The following is a 10,907-nucleotide window of genomic DNA, read 5'->3' as shown; positions in this document are numbered from 1 at the left end:
GCAAAAGAAGTTAATCACAAAAGGACAGATAACCATATAATTTCTCTCATAGAAAATGTCTAAAATAGAAAAAAAATCATAGAAAAATAAAATAGGGGATGCCTGGGGGGCTCATTTGGTTAAATGTCTGCCTTGGGCTCAGATCGTGATCCTGGGGTCCTGGGATTGAGTCCCATATTAGGCTCCCTGCTCTGTGGGGAATCTGCTTCTCCCTCTGCCTGCCACTCCCCCTGCTTGTGCTCACTCTCTCTGACAGGTAAATAAATAACATCTTTAAAAGAAAGAAGAAAGAAAGAAACAAAGAAACAAACAAACAGGGGCATTTGGTGCCTCAGCGGGTTAAGCCTCTGCCTTCAGCTCAGGTCATGATTTCAGGGTCCTGGAATTGAGCCCCACATCCGGCTCTGTGCTCAGCAGGGAACCTACATCCCCCTCCCTCTCTACCTGCCTACTTGTGATCTCTCTCTCTCTCTCTCTCAATCTCTGGGTCTGACAAATAAATAAATCAATAAATAAATCAAATCTTAAAAAAAAAAGGTTAAAAAAGAAACATAAAGTAGAAAATTGGTTGCCAAGGTATAGGGAGACAGAAAAAGGTAATTAGTATTTTGTGGTTATAAAGTTTCAATGTTGTAAATGAAAAGGTTCTGGAAATCTGTTGAACAATAATGTGAATATACATTTTTTTAACTTTATTAAAATACTGAGTTTATTTCACGTGTATATTTTTATCTCCACACTTCCATTTGTCCGACCACCACTACTACTATATCTTATCATGACATTCCATACATACTTAAAACCAAGCAAAGGGTGGAGTTCCATCCTTAAAAACTAAACAGGCATTTTGGAAAACACATTCTTGGTAATGGAACCTAGACAACATTTATCAGACACGGGAGGAAAAGTTCTCACTCTGCTATAGGGATAGCCAGATATCAACTATTATACAATGAAAGGAGACTGAAATTTTAACAGACTGTTTAAACTGTTTTCTTTAAGAGACTTCCTCCACTGCCAGAGATCTTCAGTAGCCTCTTAATTAGTCATCTGGAAGCGATTATCCATATAATTGATGAACTTGGCTTCCACTATGGGAAGAGAACCACTTTTTTCTATACTTGCTTACCTTTTTGCCTTAATGTCTTCTACAGAACTAGGTCCTATGATGTTTTGGGAGCTTTTCCTGTTTTTTGAAATATTCCTGACCTTTCAGTCTTGGTGTTGATGATTTTGAGTTTTTTCCATTCAGGTTTGGTTTTTGTATTTTTATCTGGATTTTTCCCCCCTAGATTTTTCTGGATCTTTTCTTTCTGGATATTGTATTTTTATCTGGATTAACATGTATAGATTTCTTTACTGGAGGCTTTACTTCAGCTTCCTTCTCACATCATCTTCAGGAGCAGCAAGTTTTACGTTTTTCTGTGGAAACTTGCTACCACTACCAGGAACAGAACACTTTCCAGATCTACTAATGAGTTTTACATCGTTTGTCTTCTGACTCCACATCTTCTTCCAGAGCTACTAAGCTGTGTAAATACGCTCAGGCCCTGAACCACATCTCAGCTATAAGACCACACATGGTGTTATTTCAAAGCCCCCAAGGGAAACTGTTGGCTATACAGACATTTTTAGAGTTGTCAGTGTGACTTTAATTGGACTGATTACATAATTCATTGCCTCTGCTTCAACAATGTGTAATTCATCCTTTGCACCAGCTCCTAATTTTCAACATTATCCACCTTAAAGTGGTAATTTTTTGTCAGCCTTTAGTTCACAACCAAAAAGATAGTTCTGGAGCCTCCAGGGACCTAATGTCTATGTGCATCAAATCTTCCACACTTCAGTGGGAGAGAGGGCAGATGGAGATAAATGACTACTGTTCCATAAACAGCCATGCAGGATGGAATCACACCAGCACCTAATGTGAATATACTTAACACTACTGAACTGTACATTTAAAAAGGGGTAAGGTAATAAATATTATATATTCTTTGCTGTAATTTTTTTAATTGACAGTGAATAAGCATTTATCAAAATCATGAATTTAAATTGTCAGTACTCACATGAAAGAAAATGCTCAACATCACTAATCTTTAAGAAATACAAATCGAGCCACAATGAGATACCACTTTATACTCACTAGAATGACTAATATTAAAAAAAAAAAAAAGTAACAAGTTAGGTAAAGATGTAGAAAATTGGAACCTCATGCACTGTTATTAGTGGGACCGTGAAATGGTGCAAATTGTGGAAAATAGTATGATGGTCCTCAAAAAAATTAAAATGTAATTGGTCATTTGATCCATCAATTTCACTTTGGGGCATATACCCCAAAATTGAAAACAGGAACTTATGCAGATATTTTTAGAACTGTAGTCATAACAGCACTATTCACAAAAGTCAAAAAGGGGAAAGGAAACAACCCAAGTGTCCACTGAATGATGAATGAATAAACAAAATGTGGTATGTACTCTCAATGGAGTATTATTCAGTCTTAAAAATAAAGGAAATTGTAACACATGGATAAACCTTGAAGACTTAAAATAAGTGAAGTAACTCAGCCACAAAAAGAAACATCATATGATTTTCCTTGTAGGGGTTCTTAGAGTGGTCAAATTCATAGATACAAAAAGTAGAATAGAAGTTACTATGCGCTAAATGGAAAGGGGAATAACAAGTTAATGCTTAAAGGATACAGAGTTTCTATGTGGGATGATAAAAATTATTGAAAAAGATAATGGTAAAGGTCACACAACATTGTTCATGTGCTTAGTATTACTAAATTTTATACTTATAGATAGTTAAAATGGTGGATATTGTGTTATTTTACCGCAATTAAAAAATGGAAACAGGGGGTGCCTGGACAGCTCAGTTGGTTAAACATCTGCATTTGGTTTAGATCATGATCTCAAGGTCCTGGGAGGGAGCCCCCCATCGGGATTTCTGCTCAGTGGGAAGTCTGCTTCTCCCTCTCCCTTTACCCCTCCCCCATGCTCTTGCTTTCTTTCTTGCTCTATTTTTTAAATAAAAAATTAAATCTTTGAGAAAATGGAAATGAATATGAGTTTATTATGGGAGCTTTTTATAACAGGACTATAGAAGGTATTTATACTTAAGCTAAATGGGATACATTTTAAAAGAGAGGAAAATAATTAATAAGGAAATTTATGTGGGGAAGGAAATTGTGTAACAAAATAGTGATAAGTGTGACTTGAAATATCTGAGGAGTGTCAGAATAAAGTATGGAATCAATTCTAGAGATAATGAGAGCAGCCACATAGTTTCAATCATTGGATAGAATGTTTGCTCACAATAGTACATTTATTTGTTTGCTTGATATTGTCCTTTAGATTTGCATAAACGTTTTCTACACTATATGCTTTAGTATATTTGATAATAAGGTATATCTTCAGTAAGTATTTAGAAACCATTTCCTTCTTTCTTTCTTTCCTTCCTTCCTTCATTCTTAGTTTTGATAATATTTCTCCACTTCTCTCGCTTCAGAATCAGTAATCAGCAATCATGGCAGAGATACTTGATATTCAGAGGACAGGGTCTTTTTTTGCCCACCCCGAATCCCCAAACTCTGTAGCCAAGCTGCTTCTGGAACACTTGCTGAGCTGCTACTATGGCCAGAGGGCTTCAGGATAGTAGATGCTACTGTGCTAAAAGCTGAAATTCACTGAAATTAACTTGTTTACTATAAAAGCTTTCTTCTTGAAATTGTAAGCCTTCAATAGACTTAGGTTCTAATATAGTTACAATAGGCAGATTCAGCCATTGCAATTTTATCTCAGTAGGGAGACACATTCCTGGTGCTTCCTACTATGCCATTGTCACAGATAAGATATATACATACACAAACACACATATACACACATACATATATGTGTGTGCATATATACATATATGTATCCATATATGGCATAATGTATTCATTTTATGTATGTATATAAGATGATATCTTTAAACTGTTAAATGTAATTTAGAGAGTGAGGGGAAATTTAGAAGAATATAATATAGATCTTAAAATTTCTTGAAATATTAAGTTAATCGAGTACATTCTATATGTGGAATACACATTTTCTAACAACTAGAAGAAATGAGAAAATTTGGCAATATGTTGATGAATTTAGGTCATGAAAATCCAGGATTACTCTTTATTAAATATTTGAACTTGTGTTTGTATGTGTGTATAACCCTCTGATTATGTATTGTTCTAATCAAGTTGATAAAAGAAGAGGCACCTAACTCCACTAACAAATGGAGATCATTTTATGATGCATTTTTGTTTTTGTCCTTGGGGAGTGTGATGGTATAATTCCCCATACTGAATTTCCAACTTCCATATAAATTTCCTTATTATTGCTAGATAACTTTTATTGTTGCTTTCCCTCTTTTTTGAGTATTTATTTTATGCTAACATTTTTACTGCATATTAAATGACTATCAACACATAGGTCAGTTAAAAATGTCCATAGAGCACAGAATATGCTGCTAGAAAATATTTTGGAGATGTGCCTAGTCACTATTTACATTGGCACTTGCAGTCTGCAGTATAATCAAAATGAGTTAATGTAATGTTGTACTAAGTAAGCAGGTGGCTTAATTTTGCAGGAATTAAGCAGTCAGTAAAATAGGGAATTTGAATTTGGTCCATAAGCACAGGAGTTGCTTTAGTTAACAATGTTGCCAAACTTGGAAAGGACAGCAGGATGTGTTTGTGTGTGTGTGTGTGTGTGTGTGTGCATAAATGAAAGGTAATAGAATATGAATATGAACTTGTTAGAAAATCAATATTGGAGGGGTGCCTGGGTGGCTCAGTGGGTTAAGCCTCTGTCTTCCGTTCAGGATCCTGGGATTGAGCCCTGCATTAGGCTCTCTGCTCAGCGGGGAGCCTGCTTCCCCCTTTCTCTCTGCCTGCCTTTCTGCCTACTTGTGATCTCTCTCTCCCTGTCAAATAAAAAAAAAAAATCAATATTGAAAAACAGACCACATCTTGGTGACTCAAAGAAATGCTAATACTATGAAATTTATTTCTTCCAACAAATGAAACAAGGTGAAAAATTCAAAAATGTTTTAAGTATATTCATATATTTTATATATAATAGAATATATAGTAAAGGTATATCTCAACAAGTTGACTTTATTATAAATTATTAAATTATTATATTATATTAAATTAAATTATTATATTATAAATAGTATACATTAAACTGATGCTTAAATGCATAATAAAATGTGTACTTTATATGCCTTATTTATATTTTTTCAACATCTTTATAAAATACTAACTTTTAATTTACTATGGGGAGAGTACAATGTATTTAGTCAAAGCAATGTAGTCAAAATTAAGCATCTAATAAGCTTCCAGCTAGGATTTCAAGGCAGTCTTTCTTTCTGATACCAAGGTTCTGTGCTCAAAAAGTTGCTAATTTTCCCACTTACTTAAGGAATGAGCATCAAGGGGATGGATAAAGGTTGAAGAGGGCAGTGCTTACTCCTCTTTTGATCTGAAAGAATTTGCTGAAGTAACTTTTACATTTAGAAGAAAAGGAACACTATATTTCTAAGCCAGATGGGAGGGAACAATAGAAAATATTGTGAACAGAGAAATTATTATGGGCAGAGATACACAGGCTGATAATTTTTTAGGAGACATGCCACACAGTCCAAATACATTTTGTAATGTAATTTATAATCAGACTGTTAAGGGCTTTCATTGAGCTTGTAAGAAGAAAGTTGAATTGTAAGATGAAATTATAAGGGATTTAGAGAATGAAAATAGACTCCCCATTATAATTATATATATGTGTATATGTTCATAGTATATATTTGATTCGTTTACCCCACAGGATTTCAGTTACATTAGATTCAAGCAATTGCATTAATTTGGATGTTAAGTTAAGGGCCGTGTTGAGACTTTCGTTAATTCACATATATGTTTTTTCTCCTCCACATCTTTAACAATAACGAGACCCATCTATCCTATGGTTTATGGCACTATGATCCAAATTGTTCTTTTAATTCTACATCTTGAGGCACCTGGTTGGCTCAGTGGGTTAAAGCCTCTGCTTTCTGCTAGGGTCCTGGTCCAAGGGTCCTGGGATGGAGCCCCACATTGGGCTCTCTGCACAGCAGGGACCCTGCTTCTCCCTCTCTCTGTCTCTGCCTGCCTCTCTGTCTATTTGTGGTCTCTGTCTGTCAAATAAATAAATAAAATCTTTTAAAAAAAATTCTACATCTCAATCATTTTTATGATTTCTTGTGTTCTAGAAGGAACTAAAATGAAAATCCAGCAAGTTAAAAAGATGAAAGTCTTTTGAGTCAGAATTTTTTATGATTCCTGCCTAAGCCCATACTTTGAACAAGATAATTAACTCTCCAAATTACCAATTTTTAAAATCTACCAAATAATGAGGAACTTAGTTCTAATGATATTGCTTAGTTCTAATGATATTGCTATAAGAAAAATTTAAGAAGGAGAACACACAGCAGTATGTGATCAAGGATTATTAGTGTTTTTTTGTTTTTTTTTTTTAAGGATTATTAGTTTCGGTCTTTTCACCATGTCTACTCCTGCTCATTACTTTGAACTAGGATCAATAGTCATTGACTTTGGTCTAGAACATACACTACATGTAGCAGCTTAATTTGGGTTTGATATAGATAGTCAAGGCCAAATATGAGGTTTTGTTAGATCAAGATCACGAACAGAGCTTGAATTATTATTTTAAGCCTCCCCCATCATTGGTAATATAGTTAATGGGGTTTCAGAAGGCATAGTGATCATCAACGTACAGTTTGATAGTAATATCAAAATGTTTCAGTTGTATTCTCAATTTTCAGTTCCTTTCAGATTCTCCAAAACCAGTCTTTGAAAAAGAATAGGGCTTTAGCTTCTCAAACTATACTGAATACTGAAATCATGTAGAGAACTTCTAAAACAGATGACAAGGTAATCGCCCATATCAAGTCTGTAAATCTGCAGATAAAAGCAAAAAATAAATATCAATATATTTTTTAAGATTTTATTTATTTATTTGAGAGAGTGAGAGCACACAAGTGAGGACAGGACCAGAAGAAGAAGCAGACTGCTTATAGGGAGCCTGACACAAGACTAGATCCCAAGACCCTGAGATCATGAATTGAGCTGAAGGCAGATGCTTAACTCACTAAGCCACCCAGGAGCCCCTCAGTATTTTAGAGACCCCTCTCTCTCTCTTCCCCCTGGTGATTCTACTGTACAGCAAAGTTTAAGAATCACTGGCCTTGGATTATGTTCTCTTTCAATTTGAGGTTCAAACTATAATTTTTTTTTTTAAAGATTTTATTTATTTATTTGACAGACAGAGATCACAAGCAGGCAGAGAGGCAGGCAGAGAGAGAGAGGAGGAAGCAGGCTCCCTGCCGAGCAGAGAGCCCGATGCGGGACTCGATCCCAGGACCCCGAGATCATGACCTGAGCCGAAGGCAGCGGCTTAACCCACTGAGCCACCCAGGCGCCCCTCAAACTATAATTTTTATATGTAGCCTGAAAACCAAATTAAATTAAATTTAGTCAAGTAATAAAATAAATAAATATAATTTAGTTATATACTTTTAATTATCAGCTGGTGATAAAGATTATAAATTGTCTTCAAATATTTGCAAGTATGATTTTTCATTGTCTACTGTGTGAAATGACATAAAACTGCATTTCTGTAGTTATAAACACAAGTTTTTAGCTTTCAGGGTTTGGATTCAAAAGAGGATGAGTCACAAGTGGCAGAAATACAATGTTGGGCAGTCTATCTAAATGCAGATATCTAAGGATTCTCTCCCTGTCAGTTTTCTTATTGAAAATGCAGTGTTGGAGGAGGAGTCAAGATGGCGGAGAAGTAGCAAGCTGAGACTACTTCAGCTAGCCGGAGATCAGCTAGATAGCTTATCTAAAGATTGCAAACACCTGAAAATCCATCGGCAGATCGAAGAGAAGAAGAACAGCAATTCTGGAAACAGAAAAACAACCACTTTCTGAAAGGTAGGACCGGCGGAGAAGTGAATCCAAAGCGACGGGAAGATAGACCCCAGGGGGAGGGGCCGGCTCCCGGCAAGTGGCGGAGCAACCGCACACAAAATCAGGACTTTTAAAAGTCTGTTCCGCTGAGGGACATCGCTCCAGAGGCTACCTGGGGCAAAGCCCACACGGGGTCAGCGTGGCCTCAAGTCCCACGGGGTCACAGAAGGATCGGGGGTGTCTGAGTGTCGCAGAGCTTGTGGGTATTGGAACAGGAAAGCCGGCTACAGAGACAGAGACGACAGTAAGCTCGCAGCTCGGGGTGACCTTGAACCGGTCGCAGGCTCAGTGAGCTCGGAGCGCGGCCGGAGGTCAGGCAGACGGGAGTAACTGGGCGCTGTTCTCTGAGGGCGCACTGAGGAGTGCGGCCCTGGGCTCTCGGCTCCTCCGGGCCAGAGACCAGGAGGCCGCCATTTGTATTCCCGTCCTCCGGAACTCTATGGAAAGCGCTCAGGGAACAAAAGCTCCTGAAAGCAAACCCCAGCGGATTACTCACCCCGGCCCCGGGTAAGGGCAGTGAAATTCCGCCTGGGGCAAAGACACTTGAGAATCACTACAACAGGCCCCTCCCCCAGAAGATCAACAAGAAATCCAGCCCAGACCAAGTTCACCTACGAAGGAGTGCGGTTTCAATACCAAGGAGAGCAGCAGAATTCCAGAGGAGGAGAAAGCCAAGCACGGAACTCATGGCTTTCCCTGTGATTTTTTTTAGTCTTGCAGTTAATTTAATTTTTCTCTTTTTCATTTTTTGTTTTTTTTTTCTCACCTTCGGGTAAAATTTTTTTTTAACTGTTACCTTTTTCTTTTTTAATGATTTTTTTTTTTTTTAATTTTTTATTTTTTTAAACATATATTTTTATTTTACTAGTTTATCTAATATATATATTTTTTCTTTTTTATATTATTCTTAGGTGTTTTCTTTTTTTTTAAATTCTTTTCTTTTCTTTTTTTTTCTTTTTCCTTTCCTTTTTTTTTTTTTCTTTCTTCCTTTTTGAAGATCTTTTTATCCCCTTTCTCCCCACTCATGATTTTGGATCTCTTCTAATTTGGTTAAAGCATATTTTCCTGGGGTTGTTGCCACCCTTTTAGTATTTTACTTGCCCCTTCATATACTCTTATCTGGACAAAATGACAAGACGGAAAAATTCAACACAAAAAAAAGAACAAGAGGCAGTACCGAAGGCTAGGGACCTAATCAATACAGACATTGGTAATATGTCAGATCTAGAGTTCAGAATGACAATTCTCAAGGTTCTAGCCAGGCTCGAAAAAGGCATGGAAGATATTAGAGAAACCCTCTCAAATGATATAAAAGCCCTTTCTGGAGAAATAAAAGAACTAAAATCTAACCAAGTTGAAATCAAAAAAGCTATTAATGAGGTGCAATCAAAAATGGAGGCTCTCACTGCTAGGATAAATGAGGCAGAAGAAAGAATTAGTGATATAGAAGACAAAAGACAGAGAATAAAGAAGCTGAGCAAAAGAGGGACAAACAGCTACTGGACCATGAGGGGAGAATTCGAGAGATAAGTGACACCATAAGACGAAACAACATTAGAATAATTGGGATTCCAGAAGAAGAAGAAAGAGAGAGGGGAGCAGAAGGGATACTAGAGAGAATTATTGGGGAGAACTTCCCCAATATGGCAAAGGGAACGAGCATCAAAATTCAGGAGGTTCAGAGAACGCCCCTCAAAATCAATAAGAATAGGCCCACACCCCGTCACCTAATAGTAAAATTTACAAGTCTCAGTGACAAAGAGAAAATCCTGAAAGCAGCCCGGGAAAAGAAGTCTGTAACATACAATGGTAAAAATATTAGATTGGCAGCTGACTTACCAAAGAGGAAAATATATAGCAGTACAAGCCTTTCTCAAGAAACAAGAAAGGTCTCAGGTGCACAACCTAACCCTACACCTAAAGGAGCTGGAGAAAGATCAAGAAAGAAACCCTAAGCCTAGCAGGAGAAGAGAAATCATAAAGATCAGAGCAGAAATCAATGAAATAGAAACCAAAAAAACAATAGAACAAATCAATGAAACTAGGAGCTGGTTCCTTGAAAGAATTAATAAAATTGATAAACCCCTGGCCTGACTTATCAAAAAGAAAAGAGAAAGGACCCAAATAAATAAAATCATGAATGAAAGAGGAGAGATCACAACTACTACCAAAGAAATACAAACTATTATAAGAACATACTATGAGCAACTCTATGGCAATAAATTTGACAATCTGGAAGAAATGGATGCATTCCTAGAAACATATAAACTACCACAACTGAACCAGGAAGAAATAGAAAGCCTGAACAGACCCATAACCAGTAAGGAGATTGAAACAGTCATTAAAAATCTCCAAACAGGGCGCCTGGGTGGCTCAGTGGGTTAAGCCACTGCCTTCGGCTCAGGTCATGATCTCAGGGTCCTGGGATCGAGTCCCGCATCGGGCTCTCTGCTTGGCAGGGAGCCTGCTTCCTCCTCCTCTCTCTCTGTCTGCCTCTCCAACTACTTGTGATTTCTCTCTGTCAAATAAATAAATAAAATCTTTAAAAAAAAAAAAATCTCCAAACAAACAAAAGCCCAGGGCCAGACGGCTTCCCGGGGGAATTCTACCAAACATTTAAAGAAGAACTAATTCCTATTCTCCTGAAACTGTTCCAAAAAATAGAAATGGAAGGAAAACTTCCAAACTCATTTTATGAGGCCAGCATCACCTTGATCCCAAAACCAGACAAGGATCCCATCAAAAAAGAGAGCTATAGACCAATATCCTTGATGAACACAGATGCGAAAATATTCAACAAAATACTAGCCAATAGGATTCAGCAGTACATTAAAAGGATTATTCA

At 37.0% G+C, this 10,907-nt stretch overlaps 1 pseudogene; it reads right to left on the bottom strand.

Annotated features, from left to right (window-relative positions):
* Positions 1-945: 945 nt before the first annotated feature.
* The window catches only part of LOC101673046, a 56,554-nt pseudogene continuing 46,592 nt past the window's right edge, over positions 946-10,907 (bottom strand).

Source organism: Mustela putorius, unplaced genomic scaffold (genome assembly GCF_011764305.1).
Source record: "Mustela putorius furo isolate JIRA1106 unplaced genomic scaffold, ASM1176430v1.1 tig00000031_pilon_pilon_pilon, whole genome shotgun sequence".
Taxonomy (NCBI): Eukaryota; Metazoa; Chordata; class Mammalia; order Carnivora; family Mustelidae; genus Mustela; species Mustela putorius.
This window is presented reverse-complemented; position numbering and strand designations above follow the sequence as displayed.